The sequence below is a fragment of the Pseudorca crassidens genome, chromosome 12 (genome assembly GCF_039906515.1).
Source record: "Pseudorca crassidens isolate mPseCra1 chromosome 12, mPseCra1.hap1, whole genome shotgun sequence".
Taxonomy (NCBI): Eukaryota; Metazoa; Chordata; class Mammalia; order Artiodactyla; family Delphinidae; genus Pseudorca; species Pseudorca crassidens.
Window position 1 is genome coordinate 27,892,796 of NC_090307.1, and position 20,469 is coordinate 27,913,264.

The window sequence follows — 20,469 nt, forward strand, 5'->3', positions numbered from 1 at the left end:
ACTCTGCTGCTCGAGGATGACAGCCTAGATTGGGAGCATCTGATGTGTGGTACAAATGACAGGTCCGGGCCCTTCCCTCCCTGGCTGGGTTCTGCTCTGGGAGGAGAGAGGGCACACACAGGCCCTTTCACCAAGTGTGACAGTCTTGGCTCCCATTAGGGGGAGACTTGTGTTTCCTGTTTGTCTGCTGCATGGTGTTCCAAGAGGCGGGCACCTGGACTCACTTTTACACAGAGACCTTTGGTTGAGTTCACCCAGGGGACTTGAGGTGAATGTGGGAAGTCCCAATAGGAATTACCCAGGGAGCAAATGCATGTGCTTTGGCAGGAACCCAAGCTCCCCAGCCTCCTGGGACATTTACTATTCCCTCTGGCAGCTCCTGCATGTCTCTTAGGACAGGGCAGGGATAGCCCCCTGAACTGGAACCACAGCTCCTTTTGATAGGGTCTCTACTCTTCCTGCTTCATGTCTATCAACCTCCGGGGGTCAACAGGAGGCCCACATTCTTCCCCTTGTCCGAAATCCCTCCTCTCAATGGTGGGCCACTGGGCACGGTGAAGAGCATTCCAGCTTTGGTACGGCTGGACATGGGTGACATTCTCACTTGTATCAAGCACCCAGTCTGTGCCTGGCACTGTTCTAGACTCATCCACTTACAGGGAGATCTTTGGGCGAGTTGCTTAATGTCCCAGGTCTCAGGCTCCTCTGCTGCAAAATGGGGTACATAGTACTTTCCTCATAGGATTGAGGATTGAGGATGGAATGAAGTCACACGTGAAGGTCAACCGGACAGTGCTGACACTCAGCAAATGCTCAGTGATGTTAGTTCCCTCCTTCACTGGCCGTGCAAAGAGAGTGGGACCAGGAGGGAGCATGGGGGTGGTGCTAACCAGTGATGGGGAAGGAGAAGGGCTCTGGACGGACAGCTCAAGGCGATACGGGGTGGGGGTGGGGGCCAGGAAATTGATGCCGGAAACTGCACCATCTGTGGCTCAACTTGGCACCTTAGACTACACGTCATGCAATAGCGCAGGCCTTGCCCTTAACTCACCTGAAAGCTAGTCATTGATTCATGTACTTATTCACTCAATAGGTGTTTATTGAGGGTCTGTCTTGTGCTCGATACTGTGCTGAGTGTTGGGGATACAGCTATGGTGACAATCCGTGGCTGCCTCAGTGTGTTTACAGCCTGTCCATTGCCCAGCCATTGTTTGTTTTTCATTTATACATGATTCTAACGAGTTTGTTTAAGTAGCTCCCCAGATTTGGGAAATACAGGTTGAAAAGCTAGAAAGTGTCTTCTGTTTGTAGTCCATTGAAAGCAGCAAGGGGTGATATAATCAGCATTCAGTCAGGGAGGCAGTTTCAGTAAAAATAATGTGACGATCAGGACAGAAATGATAAAAGTACAGCACAAAAGGGACACTTTAGAGGAGGGGTAAGTGCAGAGGGCCTTGAGGCATCATGACACTGCAGCAGGCCAGTGAAACATTGCTCGCGGGGATGACCTGAGTCACCTTGGAAAGGTTCATTGCCATGAGAGGCGTGCCCCTCGCATGGGGTCTCAGGCGTCTGTCTGGGGTTGTAGCCCTAACTAGACTGGCCCTGACTTTGTGACCATAGGTGAGTCCGCATAGCTCTCTGGCCTCAGTGGGCTCATCTGTCAAATGATGTCTCTAGATGCTTACTAAGGAGAATTTTAAATCTAAAAGTCTGTGTCCAAAAATGATAATTGGATAAAAATGACAAGGAAGCCTGGCAAGCATTTGAGAAATATGTCAATATAAAATTAACTGAAAGGCTTTTAGGTACTTAAAGTAAGCCATTGGCTGTTGAGAAAACTCAGCTACGCGGAAAGAGGCATCCACTCTTGATGGTCCTGTGCAGCCATTTACTAAACTCTCCACATTGCTCCCTCATGCCCCCTGCGGTGATGATGCACATGGAGGGAGGGCTGGGGCTGTAGCACTGTGTACCAGCTTCCACGTAATCATAATCACGAGTCAACCGAGGGGTAGTTAACTCACCCTGGACCTATTATCCCAAAGCCCTGTCCCAGTGGTGTCAGGGTGGGACGAGAACTCAGCAGTAGAAACATCTGCAGAACCTGGATGGGCAGAAGTGACATCTGGATGGATCAGAAATAGAGGCCTTGGCTTTGCCTGCAGCTAAACCAGATTCCCACCAGTTCCTTGGTGAGGAAGGAGGCAGGGATGTGCATGGGAGCCTCTCTGTAGCTCATGTGCAATGCGTTCTGTGTGATGGCATTTATGTTAACTAGCGAGAAAACTGTTTATGATTTTGTATCTGAGCATGCGGCAGTCGCTGTCCATGGACCACAGATAGGAAAGCAAGCCAGTGGTGGCGGCTGTGATGGGATAATGGCCAATGGGGGTGTCCTCAGAGAGTGGCGCTTTAACAAGAATTAGGTCTGCTGGGGTGGGATTTTTGTGACAGGTTTCTGGAGGAAACAAGCATGGACATTGAGGGGGAGAAGGATGATGCCAGGCAGGTGCTTACCACGGACAGACGATGCCTCGTGGAGGGCTAGACTTGTGGCCCTCAGAGGTGGAGCCCCTCAGAGATCTGCTCCCCACCCCCTAGGAGGGCTGACATTATCAGCTAACGGGCAGCCAGTCTGATGAGCCCAGCTGTCTGTAAGGGGCTACCCTCCTTGGGGATACCTGGACATGTTAGTAGGGGTGTTCTCAGCGAATGACTCCAGGGGTGGCTTCTTGGGCATTGCGGTGCCTGAAGGGTCAGGAGAGGGTGTTTTGGGGCAAAGACAGATGTTCATCTTGGCCACCGGACCTCCCCAGTTAGGTGTGTGGCTCGAGCTGGGCAGTTGCCTTTCATCCGATTCCCTCCCGCACCTCAGTTTGCTCTCAGTAATTCTTCCTTCTGGGCCTGCATATAGTCCAGACAGGTTATCAGGGGGAGAAAAAGTGAGAATGGGGCAGAGACCAGAGGGGAGAGGAGGAAGCGGAACCAGGAATTCCATCCATCGGTGCGAAGCAGACCCCACAGGCTCCAGGGAGCTGGGAGACGCAAGTCAGGGAAAGGCCTGATTGTTCCCCTTCTGCCCTCGGGTTGTCCTGTTTCCCCTTTAACTCTTGCCTCTCTGGCCACTTGGTTGTGGAGCTGGCCCCTGTCGCCTGGGCTGACAGAGATGCAGAACCGCGGGTGGAGCCTGCCCGGGGGCAGTGTCCTCGCAGTGCGCTGCTCTTGGGAGTTCTGATTCCACCTGTCCCTGCCGTGCTCTAGCTCCCTGCACCCCTCCTCCTCCCGGGTAGGACTTCTGGGTCCCAGCTGCTGGCCGCAGGAGCCAGCAGGGGCAGAAGTGTCCCGGCTCATTCAGCCTCCGTTTCCTTTTGGGCCCACGGCAGCAGTCCCTGACCTTTCCCCGCGTCCCAGATAAGCGCCCCATGTCCTTGGGTGACTGCTGTGAATTGTCTTGCCTCCTCAGTTTGTTTTTTTGCAGTGGTTCAGAGCTAGCCAAGTAAGTTCCTCTGAGCCCCAAGCTTTGCCCCAGGCTCACCACCCACTGCACGTAGGTGTAGGCGATGGCAAGGGCTGGGCTGGCACTCAGGAGACTCCAGTTCACATCAGCCTGTGACACCCAGAAGTGCCCTGACCTCGCCGAGCCTCCCTGAAACAGGGAAAAGGGCCCCCACTTTGCAGGGTTGTGGGGAAGAGTAAATGAGCTGGGCGTTAAAAGCCTGGCACGACAGTCCTCGAGGATGACAGCTGCTGTGATTGCCGCGCCAGCTCATCAGAGATGTGGGGACCAAGGTCACTAAGTGGCCAGAGATCCCAGACTACTGCTCTTCCCACCACCCCTCACCTCCCGCTTTCTAAAAGCAGATCTGGGGGGAGACAGAAAGGAAAGACAAAAGAGAGAGTGAGGGCCCCTGGGAGATGAGGGGCTGCCCCAGGGTGCTGGGCGGGGGGGATGCCTGTGTGAGGGAGGAGTCACGGAAAGTGGAAGAGGGGGGTTTCCTGGATGAATTCCTCCACTTCACTTTTGCCAAAGGCCAGCCCTGGGCCCTGTGCTCAGAGGTGTGACAGGGATGGGACCGTGACCTGTGGCCACCTTGCTCTCAGGCCCCTTGGGCTCCGGCCGCTTCCAGGCCCGCTGCCACATGGAGAGGCTGCAGAGGGATTTCAGGAAGAGGGACGCTGCTCACCCTAGTTTAAGAGCTCTTGGTCTCAGCGGTGAAGCAGCTGCCGGCCACGAGAAGAGGGGTCCCCTCGCCGACCCAGCTGCAGAGCTCCCACATGTGCCCCACCTCCCCGGGGAGTCGTGACATGCAGCTGGAGCATTTGTGTGGTCTGGGTTTTGTACTTGAACATGTGACAGCTCATGCTTCCCGTAAATTTTTTTTTGTCTTTCACTGATTCATAGCTGCTGACTCTTAGCAGGAGAAATAAGCCAAACCAAAACAAAAAAACCCCAAACCTAGTGTCCCTTGAAGTTATGTGACTTGAGCAACCTTTCATTACCATTTACTGCACAACCGCTGAGCGCCAGGACTGTGCTGGGGGCCTTCCACCCATGATCTAATTCTCCTCAAGCAGCCACGAGGTGATGGGGACCCGCATTTACCGAGGCTCAGAGAAGTTAGGTAACCTGCTCAGGGCCACAGAGTTAGGAAATAGCAGAGCCAGGATTCACAGCCTTGTCTGACCTGTTCTCCTGTCTGCCCCAGGTGTGGGCAGGGTCACCTCCTCCAGCCCCACCCTCTACGTGGGACCCAACCCGAAATCATCCAGAAACATGGCTGAGTTAAGTCAACTTGGGAAAAGGAAACCCCTCCCCTATCAGCCCCCACCACAGGGCTCTGTGGGTGGGACAGTGGGCAGTATGGGGTCAGGAGGTGGTGGCGTGTTCCCGTCTTGAGCCACATACCCCCAAGTTCAAATCCCAGTTTCACCCTGCACCGCCCACTGAACCTCTTGGTGCCTCAGTTTTCTCATCTGTGAAAAGGGAATATAATAGTTCCTTTCCCATAGGATTATGATGCTTGCGTGAATTGCTAATTAAAGGGCCCAGCACTTAATAAGAGCTATGCAGGCACTTGCTGTTAGTACTCAGTCCCGAACAGAACTCTACTCTGTGTTGAATGCTGGAGAGGAAGGATCAAAGGCCTGAGGAGCGGGAGTTTATAATCCAGTCGTGGAGACAGGACCCCACCCAAGGAAGATTGACTAACAGCTTGGAACACCATGATGTCAGTGCTGTCACCATGTGGCACGTGATGGCCAATGGTTGTGCACATGGAGGCCTGGATGCCAAGTCCAGGAACACAGTCGTGAGGATGTCTCAGGCTGAGCGGGGTCGAGGAGAGGATTGGGGCCTGGACAGAGGGGCTCATGAAGGTTGTCTGTCATTATCCCAGTGGCCCTCGACTGCATCGTGCATCAGAATCACCCAAGATGGTTGAACATACATATTCCTGGGCCCTGCTCCTGACATATTCTGATTCTGCAGATCTGGGGTGGAGCTGGAGAACCTGCTTTTTTTTTTTTTTTCCTTGATGTGGACCATTTTTAAAGTCTTTACTGAATTTGTTACAATACTGCTTCTGTTTTAAGTTTTGGTTTTTTTGCCACGAGGCATGTGGGGTCTTAGCTCCCCGACCAGGGATCGAACCCGCACTCTCTGCATTGGAAGGCAAAGTCTTAACCACTGGACCGCCAGGGAAGTCCCAGAACGTGTTAACAAATTCATGCCACTCCAGGGATTCTGATGCAGATGGTCCATGACCACCTTTTGAGAAATACTGTTCCCAGGGACACCGACTCCTTGAGCTAAGTGACCTTAAGTGAAGTGACATTGATACTTAAGCCTGCAGCAAAGGGTTCCCACTCACTTCTTGGGGTTCCTGCTGGGCGGTCAGGGTGCCCTCGATCCCTTGCCCTACTCCCCAAGTGAAGTCACCCCACCCTTACCCCAAACAGCCATGTGCTCTCCCCTCTTTCCCGGGGCTGTGCCCGTTAAGAAGCAAAGCACTTGGATGACAACACCACCCCCAGTCTGTCAGAGCCTGCGCTGTCCTCCCCAGAGCTGGCCCGTTATGCCCCTGGATCCTCACAGCAAAGGCCTGGGTGGGAGGCCTTTCTACAGGTAGAGACACTGAGGCCCAGAGGAGTCCAGGCACTGCCTCAAGTCACCAGGAGCCCAAGGCAAAGCCTGGACTTGAACTTCTGGCTTCTGTCACCACAGCCTCCCAAAGTGCAGCTCTCCCTTCCCCACAGGCCTGGAGGCCCTGGCAACCCAGCTGCCCTGAGCACAGGGAGAGAAGACCGTACCTAAAATTTTGTGAGAATCTATTCTGTTCTGAAAATGCACCAGAGAGCAGAGTGGGAGACTCACCCATAAGGATGATGCACATCAAGGAGGCCAGGAGTTGGAAGGAACCTTCCATGCTATGAAGTATGGAGCCACCAGGCAGCCCCGCACTCAGCCAGGCCACTGGTGAGACCCCTGCTTGGCGTGGGTGTGGAGGAAGGAAGGTGAGAGGGGGTGGGTGGTGTACCCAGTTCTGCACCCCTGCCGGGCTCTGCGGGTGATGGAGGAACTGGGGAGAGGCAGCCAGGCGGCTCTAAGTATGATTAGATGAGACCCGTGGGGTTTAGTCATGTGGAAAACCAAGAGAGGAACCACTCGGATGATTCTTCAGGACGGGAAACAGAGAAGTGGACAGGGAAGATGCAGGACCCTTTCCTGTGGCCGCTGTCCCTTTGAAAAATCTGCTGTTCTTTTGCTTCCTTCACTCCCTCTCTCCCTCCTCCCCTCTCCCTCCCTCCTTCTATCTTTCCTTCCCTCTCTCTTTCCCTTCCCACATGTTTAGTGTGCCAGGATGGGTTTTCATCCTGGTGAAGCTGTTTTACTGTGGCCATATAGGTTTTGAAGTGGGGATTATTGATGGAAGGAAAAAATAGTCTCCAAAATGTAATCATTATTGACAATGGTTACATTACCAAGCAGCATAAATGGGAAATAGTAAAATTATTAAGCAAATCAACCCAGACAAGCATGTCAAAATGCTCAGAACATCAAAATGCCAGATTAAAATATCCTGCTACAGGGGCAGAATCTCAGTATCTGTTGCAAGGAGATAATCGGGAAACTGAACAAAAAAGTGGCCAGGTTGGGGGCTGGCAAGGATGAGCCAATCCTTGAGTAGGAGGAGGTGTTTTAGTTCAGATAAAGGTTAATCTACTGGGGAAAAAAAGCGATTCCCAAATATAATGGATTAAAAAAAAAATAGAAGGTGACTTCTCTCCCGTGTATCAGTCCCAAGGTGAGCTGTTTATACTGGCAGGTGGCCTTACTTCTCATGGTCATTCAGGGATCTAGGTCCCTTCATATCATCACTCTGCTAGCCTTCCCCCCAGGGGGTTGTTAATGCCTTCAAGGTTGAAGCTGGCTTGTTCAAGGTCTAGCTTGTGTGAAGGGGAAAGATAGAAACTCTAAGTCTTGTCTAAGGCTCGCCTTTTCTTTATCCAGGATCCAAAGATTGTACACATCACATCCACTCACATCCCATTGGCCCAAACTTAGTCATACAACCACACCTACTGCAAGGGAGGCCTGGAAATGTGGTCACTACTAGGTAACCATATGGTCAAGTTAAAATTTTATTACCAGGGAAGAGGGAACAGATGTTGATGGATAGTTACCTATCTCTGCCACAGATATTTGCTATAACTCCAGAAGACTAAACTTTGCAGAATAATTTATTCCATAAACTCTAAAATGTCATTGAAAGATGCACCTTTGTTTTATATACCACTAAGAGAGAAAAAAATTTCTAGCTTTTTATAAGATGCCACTGAGTGCAACATGTATCCTGATGTCAGAAATGTTAAAGTGTAAAAACAAGTACATCCTAGAATTGATGAATATAATTCATTTTTAGCTGTTTGTATTTTTTGATAATACAGTCTCAATAAGAAAAGGCCAGCCTATTTCCCTATGCTGAGAGGAGCCATAGGAAAGAGGCACGTCTGTGCTTAGGCCAAGGTTTTAGATGGAGGCCAGGCATACAGATGGTAGCAGGGATTGAAACGAGAGGCTCCTGTGGGGAGTGGGACCTTTGTGAGAGTCTCTCCTTTGCCTTCCTCTTTGACTATCTTGGCTAACCTCTGACCACCCGATACGTTCCCCTTCCATGGCCACTTGTCACTTCCTGTGTACCTCTTGTTTCCTTAACGTAAGGATCCAGCCAGAAAAATGAAACCCCTGCGAAGTGCTGAACATGGAGGGGGACTGGATATAGGTAGCTGGTAATACAGAAAATTGAAGGATGAAAGAGAAAATAGGAGATTCTGACATAGCCCAGATATTAGTAACTACAGGAAGTAGCTACCACTCCTAAGGTTGGGGGGGCCGGGTGGGGAGAAAGGAAGAGGTGAGGTTACTGAGCAGTCGGAGCTTAGAAGCAGGGCCCCTGCACAGCTGCTGGTCAGATGGATGAAGGGGGCACCGTGTGCCTGATGCTCAGACTACAGGCTGAGGAGCGGCAGAGACACGGCTGGCTGATGCTGTACCTCTGAGGGGGTTCCGCAGGTTGGATTGCTAAAAGAAGCTGAAGGCTGGACCTAGAGATTTTGCAAGGCGCTGGAGCAATACTAACAGGAACTGGAAGCCCTCCTCCCATCTTCTAACCTCTCTCTAGTGCCTTCCATCAGCTAGCAAGTGTGTCTGAGAAATGTGTTTTGCAGAGTCCCAGCCTCAGCACCTAGAGCAGAGTGTAGAAATGTAGGCTTGAGGCCGAGAGCCGAGGTGTAAATACACAGTACTCAACTGGACTGTAAACCCTTCCCGGAAGCCCTTCTTCCATATATCTGGGGCAGTGTCTAGCATAGCTCCTGGCACATGATATGGGTTCAAAATTATTTTAATTTGAGCTGTTGAAAGTACTGTTTAGTTAATTCAGGAATGAAAAAGGGACCTTACTAGAGAATTCACAGATGTTAAAAAAAAAACAAAAACGAGGATATTATGAATAATTCTATGCCTGTAAATTCAACAACTTGGATGAAATGAACCAATTCCTTAAAATACATGAACTATCAAAACTTACTTTAGAAGAAATAGATAATCTGAATAATACTATATCAAGCTAATTAGATTTATAGTTTAAAACCTTCCAACAAAGAAAACTCTAGGCGCAGATGGTTTGGTGAATTCTACCAATATTTAACAAAGAGCTAATCCCAATTCATAATCTCTTTCAGAAAAGGGAAGAGGAGCACACATTTCCCAACTCATTTTATGAGGTCAGTATTACTCTAATGCCAGAAAAAGACACTACAAGAAACAAAAACTACAGATCGATATCCCTCATGCACAAACAATTCTAAAACAAAAGTGTTAGCAAATTGAACTCAGCGATATACAAAAGGGATAATACATCACAACCAAGTGTGGGTTATTTTAGGAATGCAAGGCTTGTTCAACTTTGAAAAATCAATCAATGTTATTCACTAAAGTAACAGACTAAAGAGGAAAATCATATGATTATTTCAATAAATGCAGAAAAAGCTTTTGACAAAATTCGACACTAATTCATGATAACTTTCAGCAAACTAAGAATAGAAGGAAAGTTCCCTAACCTGATAAAGAGCATCTACAAAAGAACTATAGCTAACATCATACTTAACAGTGAAAGACTGAATGCTTTCCCCCTGAGACTGGAAGTAGGCAAGCATGTCTTTTAACCACTCCTGCTCAACCTTATACTACAAGTCCTAGTCAGTCTAATAAGACAAGAAAAAGAAATAAAAGATACACAAGTTGGAAAGGAAGAAATAAACTGTCTCTATTAGCAAACAACATGGTTACTTACATAGAAAATTTTTAAAAATGGACCAAAATACCCCTCCCAAAACTAATAAGTAAGATTAGAAAGGTCACAGTATAAAAGGCCAATATACTGAAATCAATTATACTTATATATAGTAACAATGAATAGTTGGAATTTTAAATTAAAAAATTCCAGAATCATTTACAATAACATAAAAGAACCCCCAACAAGTACTTACATAAAAACCTAAAAAGAAAAAAACACATGCCAGATCTGTATGCTGAAAACTATGACACACTGATCAGAGTGTTTCAAACAAAACTTAAATACGTGGAGAGATATACTGTTTCATTGTTCAAAAGTTTCATTATTGTTAAGAAGTCAGGTCAATTCTCCCCAAATTAATCTATAAATTCAACACAATCTTAATCAAAATATCAATGGGCTCTTTTTGGTAGATCTCTATAAGCAGATTCTAAAATTTATATGGAAAGACAAAGGAACTAGAATAGCCAAGGTTTTGTTTTGAAAAAGAGAACAAGTTATAAGGACTATCATTATCTGAATTCAAGACCAAATATAAAACTGTAGAAATTAAGATAATGTGGTACTGGTGTAATGATAGCTACAAAGATCAATGAAACAGGCTAGAGAGTCCAGAAAAATAAATAGGCAACTGATTTTTGACAAAAGTGATAAGGTAATTTAATGGAGAGAGGATAGTCTTTTCAGCAAATGCTGTTGGAACAGTTGTATGTCCACATACATACATACACACGTAAATAGAACCTTGACCCATAGCTCACACCTTATACAAAAATTAACTAAAAATACATCATAGATCTAAATGTAAAACTATAAAATTTCTATGAGGAAACATAGAAAAAAGTCTCTGTAACTTTGGGTTAGGCAAAGAGTATTTAGGTGCAACACCAAAAGGATATGTTAAAAAATTGATAAATTGGATTTTGTTAAAATTAAAAACATTTGCTCTCCAAAAGACACTGTCAAGGGGATGAAAAGATAAGCTACAGACTAGGAGAAAATATTTGGAAAGCACATCTCTAACAGAGGCTCTATAGCCAGAATGCACAGAGAACTCTCAAAGGTCAACAATAAGAAGATGGTAATCATAATGATCATGATCATGACGATGATGATGATGATCATCAACCCCAAATGAGAAGATTTGAACGGATACTTCACAAAAGAAGATACACACATGGCCAGTAAGTACATGAGATTATGCTCAACATCATTCGTCATTAGGGAAATGCAAATTAAATTCATAATGAGTTAGCACTACACGTCTTTTAGAATGACTAAAATAAACAAAACTGACAATACCAGATGCTGATGATCAGAAGAACAGCTGGACACTTATACTTCACTGGTGGGAATGCAAAATGGTAAGGCCACTTTGGCAGTTTGTCAGTTTCTTAAAAGGTTAAAAATACACTTACCATATGACCCAGCAATTCCACTACTAGGTATTCACCCAAATAGGATGAAAATTTATGTTTACAAAAAGCCTGTGTGAAAACGTTTATAGCACCTGTATTCATACTCACCCCAAACTATAAACAACCAGATGTCCTTCAATCAGTGAATGATAAAGTATTGCACATGCATACAAGAGAGTGCTACTCAGAGGTAACAAGGAACAAACTACTGATTCACACAACAGCATGGTTGGATTAAATGCATTTTGCTAAGTGAAAGAAGACAGACTCAAAAGGGTACATATTGAATGATTCCATTTATATGATATTCTGGAATAGGCAAAACTATAGGAATGGAAAACAGATCAGTGGTTGCCAAGGGTAGGGGTTCAGGAAGTGGTTGACTACAATGGAACTGCATGGAGGGATTTCATGATGATGGAACCGTTTAGTATAGTGACTGTGTTGGTGAACACGTGACTCTATGCATTTGAAAAAATGCATAGAATTATACACTGCAAAGAATGAATTTTACTGTATGTAATTTAAAAAGTCAATGAGGATATGGGGGCAGAACCCAAAATGGAATATAAGTCACAACAAGGCATCTAAATATGTTACAGAAGAATAACCTAACCCGCTGGAGAGAATAAAGAACTAGCTTAAATTACTTTGGAAAACAGTTTTGACTCAATAAGGTTAAAGACAAAGAACTCTACATAGACACTGTACTCCAGTTAGTAAATTTGTCATAGGGATATGGGTTAGAGATTCTGAAACTACTTATGTGTACACTAAGATTGAACAAATAAGTAGATTTAACGTAGATAATGAGAGCCAGATTTCTCTCTGCTGGAGAAAAAAGTTATAATTAAGAAAGGGGGAATGCTAGAATGAACCTTGTAACATTGGATTGGAATTGGAGGTAAAAGTATGAAATCTTGGTTTAAAATGTATATATACAGATAGATAGATAAAAATGAATGTGTGTGTGTGCCTGGGATAGTAGCGGTCTAGAAACCATGATACCCCTGAATCAACAGGCACACCTAGTGTCCATATCTTGGTTTCTAAATAAAACTCTCCAATATAAGGAATCAGGGATCCTTGAGAGAAGCAGTTGATTCCAGGGCAGGGGAAATACAAGATGTGTCTGGGTCATCTGGTAGTACCAGAAACTAAGGAAGTGCTAAAATAAAGGATGGGGACAAATTGAAGGAACTCTTAATGTCCAAAGCTAAAATAAATTTGAACAAAATAAATAACAATAGTATTAGGTTATAATCCATAGAGTAGAATAAATATGAATCTATACTGGTATAAGTGAACAATTGAATAACTATATTTTAAAAAGTTCTCTCATCCTTATCTTTTGCTCTTTGGAGTGAGAAGTGAGAAGCTGTCCTCTCCAACTCTGCAAAGACCTGCATTGGGACTTTCTCATTTCCTTTCATTTCTGCTTGTAATCTGGCCAGTTCTTTCCTGAGTTCATATCTTCCTAGTAATACCTTGACCTTGACAATGAACACACACTCTACTAATGTTCTAATTTTTTAAAACCTCTTTTCCTAGAGCAACAAGTATATTAGGTATATGATCTGTCTACCAAGTTATCACTGTTAAAAACTGACCATCTTTCCAGTCTCCAATATCAGTTTTTCAGCCTATTTACCACCAAACTGCTAAGCCAATGGCACATAATATTAGGATTGCTTTTTTTTTTTTAAAGGAAGCTCCCCACTTCTAGTATCAATTTCTGCATCAATCATGCCTCAAAGATGAGCTAGGTTATATGTGGTAACTAATAGTCCCTGCATCTTAGGGGCTTAAAGCAACGAATGTTTACTTCCCGCTTGCTCTACCCTATTGACCACTGTGAGCTGGTGGTGGGGTACTCTGCCTGGCATAGACATCACTCAGAGATGAGGTTGACAGAGTCAACCGTTTTATGATACCTACACCTCAACACTAGGCTTCAGGGTTTCCCGATACAGAGGAACAGAGACCCAAGTTCTAGAAATTAAATTCTTCACTTCATTGGCAAGAACTGTCATCTGGACACACGTAACTTCAAGAAGGCAGGAGACTACAATCTTTCATGTACCCAGAAGGAGGGCTGGACCAGATGAATGTTAGTATTCTGCCAATAGAATCCCATTTTTTTTTCAGTTGACAATATGCCTAGCCCATGGCAATTCTAAACTACTTTACCAGATATTTATCATCCTTTCTTCTCCCTCTGCTTTTGTCTCATAGCCCATTTCTGACAAATGAAACACAACAGAAAGTCTGGTGAGGAACTTCTGGGAAAGTTTTTGATTCCTGGATAAAAAGAGAAAAACTGGTGAAGAGAAAGTCTTTAACCCTCATCTCTTTTTTTCCTAGTATTAGGATGTGATGTCTGGAGCTGTGGTAGCCACTTTGTGATTATAAGGCCCTAACTACTAGCATGAAAAGCCAACATGTAGAGAACAAAGTGGAAGGATAGAAAAGACCTGAGTCTTTGATGACATTTGGATTTTTTATTGTATTTCAGATTGATTTTCACAATGTCTGCATACCAGTGCATCATAAGTGCTTGCTTAATTGAATCATACATTTTACCCTCTATCATAACACTATTTTTGTCTGTGTCTGTGTGGGTCTTATTACCTCAACCATAGTTTACAGCCCCTCCTTTGCGCCCCTTTCTTAGCACCCTTTGCTTTCCTTATAAGAGCTCTTATCTCCCTGGTTTGACATATTCTCCTTTTTTCAATCTAATATTTATTATTTAGGCTAACCAAATGAATATTAGAATATTTCTTTGTGTCTTTGGGATTAAAATTTTTGCTTTATCTTTCTATGGGCATTTTGTTTTCTGAACACCTGTGATTAGTTTCATAATGATATGAAAAGACAGAAATAATTTTAAGCCAGCACAGTTTTTAAATTTTTTAAAAAAATATTAAAAAGTTGAAGTGTAGTTAATTTATAATATTGTGTTAGTTTCAGGTATACAGCATGGTGATTCAGTTATTGTTTTCAGATTATATTCCAATATAGGTTATTACAAGATATTGATATAATTCCCTGTGCTATCAGTAAATCCTTGTTTCTTATCTATTTTATGTATATTAGTTTGTGTCTGTTAATACCATACTCCTCATTTGTCACTCCCACCCTCCCTCTCCCCTTTGGTAACCATAAGTTTGTTTTCTATGTCTGTGAGTTTGTTTTTGTTTTGTATACTTGTTCATTTATATTATTTTTTAGTTTCCACATATAAGTGATATCATAGTATCTGTCTGACTTCACTAAGTATAATATTTTCTAGGTCCATCTATGGTGCTGCAAACCTCTTTTTTTTTTTTTTTTAAGCCTGTCTGCCCCATTTTATGATACTCCCCAAAAGCAGAGGCCATCTTTTTTCATTTTTTTTCTTCTTCAACATCTAGCACACAGGACCTCAAGACCATGGTTATCTAATTACTTAATATAAAATACACCTGTTTTCCCTTGTTATTTTTACAAGACATGGTACACTCAGGAAATGCTTGTGGGATGCCCATCCTCTGGTAGTGTGAGCTCCTTGCTCTTAAAGAACAGGTTTAGATTTTAATCTATCATTCACACTTTCTGAAGAGCTGAGTACCTAAGCTAAAGTGTCTGAACAAGTGAAAATATAGCCTATCTTTGGACTTTGGTTTCTCCCCTCATTGGAGTTATCAGCTTTCCTGTTCATGGCTGAGCTCAAAGCCAGGAGTCTTCAGGTCTCCAAAGACTTCAAAATCAGATGCTTGCAAAGTCCTACTGAGTCTCTGCCCATGATCATGGGCCAGGATGCTGACACAAGTCCTCTGTCAAGGACCTATTGTGACAAGATGTGACTCTGCTCCATGAGGCTGGCCAGTGAGCCTCCTAGCCCAGCCTCAAAGGCCAAAGTGGGTGGCAGAGCTTGGCTCAAGGGCTAATTAGAGGGCTGATTGACGTGGGGGGGGGGTGCGGACAAGGCCCAGGGTGGTTGGAAGCAGGCAAGACAGAGTAGGAGATCTGGGAAAGGAGTTTCCGAAGAGGCAGATGGGGCAGCAGCAGCTGGAAGCCCGATGGGACCCTCTCCTGTTGCCCTGTGTCAGGCCCCAGTGCCTCAGGACCAGAAAGACGTAAATCAGGGCCAAGTGTGGGCAGATGGTGCAGGAAGAGCTGTTGTCCATCCACACATCACAACAGGGCTTGAGGAGGAGCAGGAGGACTGTATACACACACATGCACACACGTTATATCTATGTATATGTATATACGATAACACATATACATATATGCATAACTTATAGATGTACATACACATAGTAACTTCTCATTTGAATGGTTCTTCACTTTTTTTGTTTTGTTTTGTTTTTTGTTTGTTTGTTTTTATTTCCATTACTCTAGGAGGTGGATCAAAAAAGATACTGCTGTGATTTACGTCAAAGAGTGTTCTTCCTATGTTTTCCTCTAAGAGTTTTATAGTGTCCAGTCTCATATTTAGGTCTCTAATCCATTTTGAATTTATTTTTGTGTATGGTGTTAGGGAGTGTTCCAATTTCATTCTTTTACATGTAGCTGTCCAGTTTTCCCAGCACCACTTATTGAAGAGACTGTCTTTTCTCCATTTTATAGCCTTGCCTCCTTTGTCATAGGTTAGTTGACCATAGGTGTGTGGGTTTAGCTCTGGGCTTTCTATCCTGTTCCATTGATCTATATTTCTGTTTTTGTGCCAGTACCATATTGACTTGATTACTGTAGCTTTGTAATGTAGTCTGAAATCAGGGAGTCTGATTCCTCCAGCTCCGTTTTCTTCCCTCAAGACTGCTTTGGCTACTCGGGGTCTTTTTTTTCATTTTTTGTTTTTGTTGCGGTACATGGGCCTCTCACTGTTGTGGTCTCTCCCATTGTGGAACACAGGCTCCGGACACACAGGCTCAGCGGCCATGGCTCATGGGCCTAGCCACTCCGTGGCATGTGGGATCTTCCCAGAATGGAGCATGAACTCGTGTCCCCTGCATCGGCAGGCAGACTCTCAACCACTGCGCCACCAGGGAGCCCTACTTGGGGTCTTTTGTGTCTCCATACAAATTTTAAGATTTTTGTTCTGGTTCTGTAAAAAATGCCATAGGTAATTTGATAGGGATTGCATTGAATCTGTAGATTGCTTTGGGTAGTATAGTCATTTTCATAATATTGACTCTTCCAATCGAAGAACATGGTATATCTCTCCATCTGTTTGTATCATCTTTAATTTCTTTCATCAGTGTCTTATAGTTTTCTGCATACAGGTCTTTTGTCTCTCTACATAGGTTTATTCCTAGGTATTTTACTCTTTTTGTTGCAATGGTAAATGGGAGTGTTTCCTTAATTTCTCTTTCAGATTTTTCATCATTAGTGTATAGGAATGCAAGAGATTTCTGTGCATTAATTTTGTATCCTGAAACTTTACCAAATTCATTGATTAGCTCTAGTAGTTTTCTGGTAGCATCTTTAGGATTCTCTATGTATAGTATCATGTCATCTGCAAACAGTGACAGTTTTACTTCTTCTTTCCCAATTTGTATTCCTTTTATATCTTTTCCTTCTCTGATTGCCATGGCTAGGACTTCCAAAACTTTGTTGAATAATAGTGGCGAGAGTGGACATCCTTGTCTTTTTCCTGGTCTTAGAGGAAATGCTTTCAGTTTTTCACCATTGAGAATGTTATTTGCTGTGGGTTTGTCATATATGGCCTTTATTTTGTTGAGGTAGGTTCCTTCTATGCCCACTTTCTGGAGAGATTTTATCATAAATGGGTGTTGAATTTTGTCAAAAGCGTATATTGAAGAATCCTTTCATCCCTGGGATAAATCCCACTTGATCATGGTGTATGATCCTTTTTTTTTTTTTTTTTTTTTTTTTTTTTTTTTGCTGTACGCGGGCCCCTCACTGCTGTGGCCTCTCCCGTTGCAGAGCACAGGCTCCAGACGCGCAGGCCCAGCGGCCATGGCTCACGGGCCCAGCCGCCCCACAGCATGTGGGATCTTCCCGGACCGGGGCACAAACCCGTGTCCCCTGCATCGGCAGGCGGCCTCCCAACCACTGCACCACCAGGGAAGCCCGGTGTATGATCCTTTTAAAGTGTTGTTGGATTTCTGTTTGCTAGTATTTTGTTGAGGATTTTTGCATCTATGTTCATCAGTGATATTGGCCTGTAGTTTTCTTTCTTTGTGACATCTTTGTCTGGTTTTGGTATCAGGGTGATGTTGGCCTCATAGAATGAGTTTGGGAGTGTTCCTTCCTCTGCAATTGTTTGGAAGAGTTTGAGAAGGATGGCTGTTAGCTCTTCTCTAAATGTTTGATAGAATTCTCCTGTGAAGCCATGTGGTCATGGACTTTTGTTTGTTGGAAGATTTTAAATCACAGTTTCAATTTCATTACTTGTGATTGGTCTGTTCATATTTTCTATTTCTTCCTGGTTCAGTCTTGGAAGTTTATACCTTTCTAAGAATTTGTCCATTTCTTCCAGGTTGTCCATTTTATTGGCATAGAGTTGCTTGTAGTAGTCTCTTCGGATGCTTTGTATTTCTGCGGTGTCTGTTGTAACTTCTCCTTTTTCATTTCTAATTGTATTGATTTGAGTCCTCTCCCTCTTTTCTTTGATGATTCTGGCTAATGGTTTATCAACTTTGTATGTGTTCTCAAAGGACCAACTTTTAGTTTTATTGATATTTGCTATTGTTTTCTTTGTTTCTATTTCATTTATTTCTGTTCTGATCTTTATGATTTCTTTCCTTCTGCTAACTTTGGATTTTGTTTGTTCTTCTTTCTCTAGTTCCTTTAAGTGTAAGGTTGGATTGTTTATTTGAGATTTTTCTTGTTTCTTGAGGTAGGCTTGTATAGCTATAAACTTCCCTCTTAGAACTGATTTTGCTGCATCCCATACGTTTTGCGTCATTGAGTTTTTGTTGTAATTTGTCTCTGGGTATTTTTTGATTTCCTCTGATTTCTTCATTGATCTCTTGGTTATTTAGTAACATATTGTTTAGCCTGCGTGTGTTTGTGTTTTTTAAGTTTTTTTCCCTGTAATTGATTTCTAATCTCAGAGCGTTGTGGTCAGAAAAGATGCTTGATATGATTTCAATTTTCTTAAATTTACTGAAGCTTGATTTTTGACCCAAGATGGGATCTACCCTGGAGAATGCTCCATGTGCACTTGTCTTCATTGCTTTTCATTCTTTTTTCTTTATTCTGTTCTGTGGCAGTGAATTCCAGCATTCTGTCTTCCAGGTCACTTATCCGTTCTTCTGTCTCAGTTATTCTGCTATTGATTCCTTCTAGTGTAGTTTTCATTTCAGTTATTGTATTGTTCATCTCTGTTTGTTTGTTCTTTAATTATTCTAAGTCTTTTTTAAACATTTCTTGCATCTTCTTGATCTTTGCGTCCATTCTTTTTCCGAGGTCCTGGATCATCTTCACTATTATTATTCTGAATTCTTTTTCTGGAAGGTTGCCTATCTCCACTTCATTTAGTTGTTTTTCTGGGTTTTTATCTTGTTCCTTCATCTGGTACATAGCCCTCTGCCTTTTCATCTTGTCTATCTTTCTGTGAGTGTGGTTTTTGTTCCACAGACTGCAGGATTGTAGTTCTTCTTGCTTCTGCTGTTCTGCCCTATGGTGGAAGAGGCTATCTAAGAGGCTTGTGAAAGTTTCCTGATGGGAGGGACTTTGTTCTTCACATTTATGTTTTTGTTATTGGACAATAAGCTGTTGCTGCCTTCTCCCTGTCTCTCTGGGCTGGCCCATTTGTGGTTTATATTTAGGGTGACTGTATAATTTATTATCCAAACTGGGATACTTTTGTCTGGGACAATTGCTAAACCGTTGGGGCCATCAGTACGATAGTCATCAACTGGGCTGTCCCTGGCAAACCAGATATGTAGCCATTTGTTTAGACACATCCTGTACTATGAATTTCTTGGTAGGATATCTCAAAGGCTTTATGGATCTACATAAAAATACTGGGGGTGTGGGAATGGGGGATGGGGGAAGACTTTGGTATTCCCAGTTATCAAAGGCAGATTTTGCCCTTCTGTTCTGAGTTCCCTTGCCCTGAATTTCCCAGGAGTCACCGGCAGAGGGTATTGGGGTGTATGTACACAGTCTCTGAGGGTGAGTATAAGTCAATGCCAGAATCCTCAGAGTTGAACAAACAGTGAAAGTATGTGAATCAGGGGTCACTGTGCTTTACATGCCCAGTAAGACTGTGCAATATACAACCTGCACAACTGTTTGTGGTCACCCTGTGTGAATGCCTGGGAGAAGGTAAGGAAGAGTTGGAACATGAAACCACGATTGTTTCCGGGGACCTTAAGGGCCCTCTCTGCAACCTAAGACTCTTAATCAGGTTTAATCTGGTGAAAAGAATTCCCAGCTGGTTCCTAGGTCAGTGTAACCAGGGTGTAAACCTCAGGAGCGGTGGTGGGTGAAAATATAGAGGCAAGCAGGAAAGGTAAGCAGAACATGCAGGAATTTCCAGTCAAAGGGCTCAGGGTTACAGGCTGATAGGAGTTTCTCATTCCTTAGCACCAGCTCATTCCCTGCCCACCCCAGCTGAGTAAGGGCCCAATTCAGGGAACACGGGACAGGGTCGGCTGCAAGGCTTCCAGAGAGGAGGGCATGATGTGAGGAGCTGGAGTGTGGGTGCGGGTTGGTGGGACCCCAGCTCTCACCACACTGGGAGAAGGGACAGAAAGCCCAATTTCCTCTGTCATTCTGTCAGGGTAAATGAGGCCACATCCTACAGCTAGCTCTGAATGAAGATCGGGGGCTGGTTGTTCCTTTCTGTGGGGTCTAGTTGTTCCTTTCTGTGTCTTCTTTCCATTTCCTCTTCTCTGGAAAACCTGGTTATTTTCCTCTTTCTGTGTCATTTCCTACCTTTGCCCTCTAGACCACGGGGGAAAGGCAGTGTGGTATCCCATTGGGAACACAGCTTCTGCAGCAGATGATGCTGTGGTTGAGCACCAGCTTTGCCACTAACTACAGTGGGACTTTGTATACTCCTGATTTTCTACATAACATGTGATAATAGCGGCTCTCCTGCTGCCGCTGCTGCTGCTGCTGCAAGGGCCACAGTGTGAGGTTTACGAGGGATAACGTCCAGGGCCTGGCTCGTAGGAGGAACCCAACTGATCTTCAGAATGGCCTGCTATAAACTTTTTGTTTTG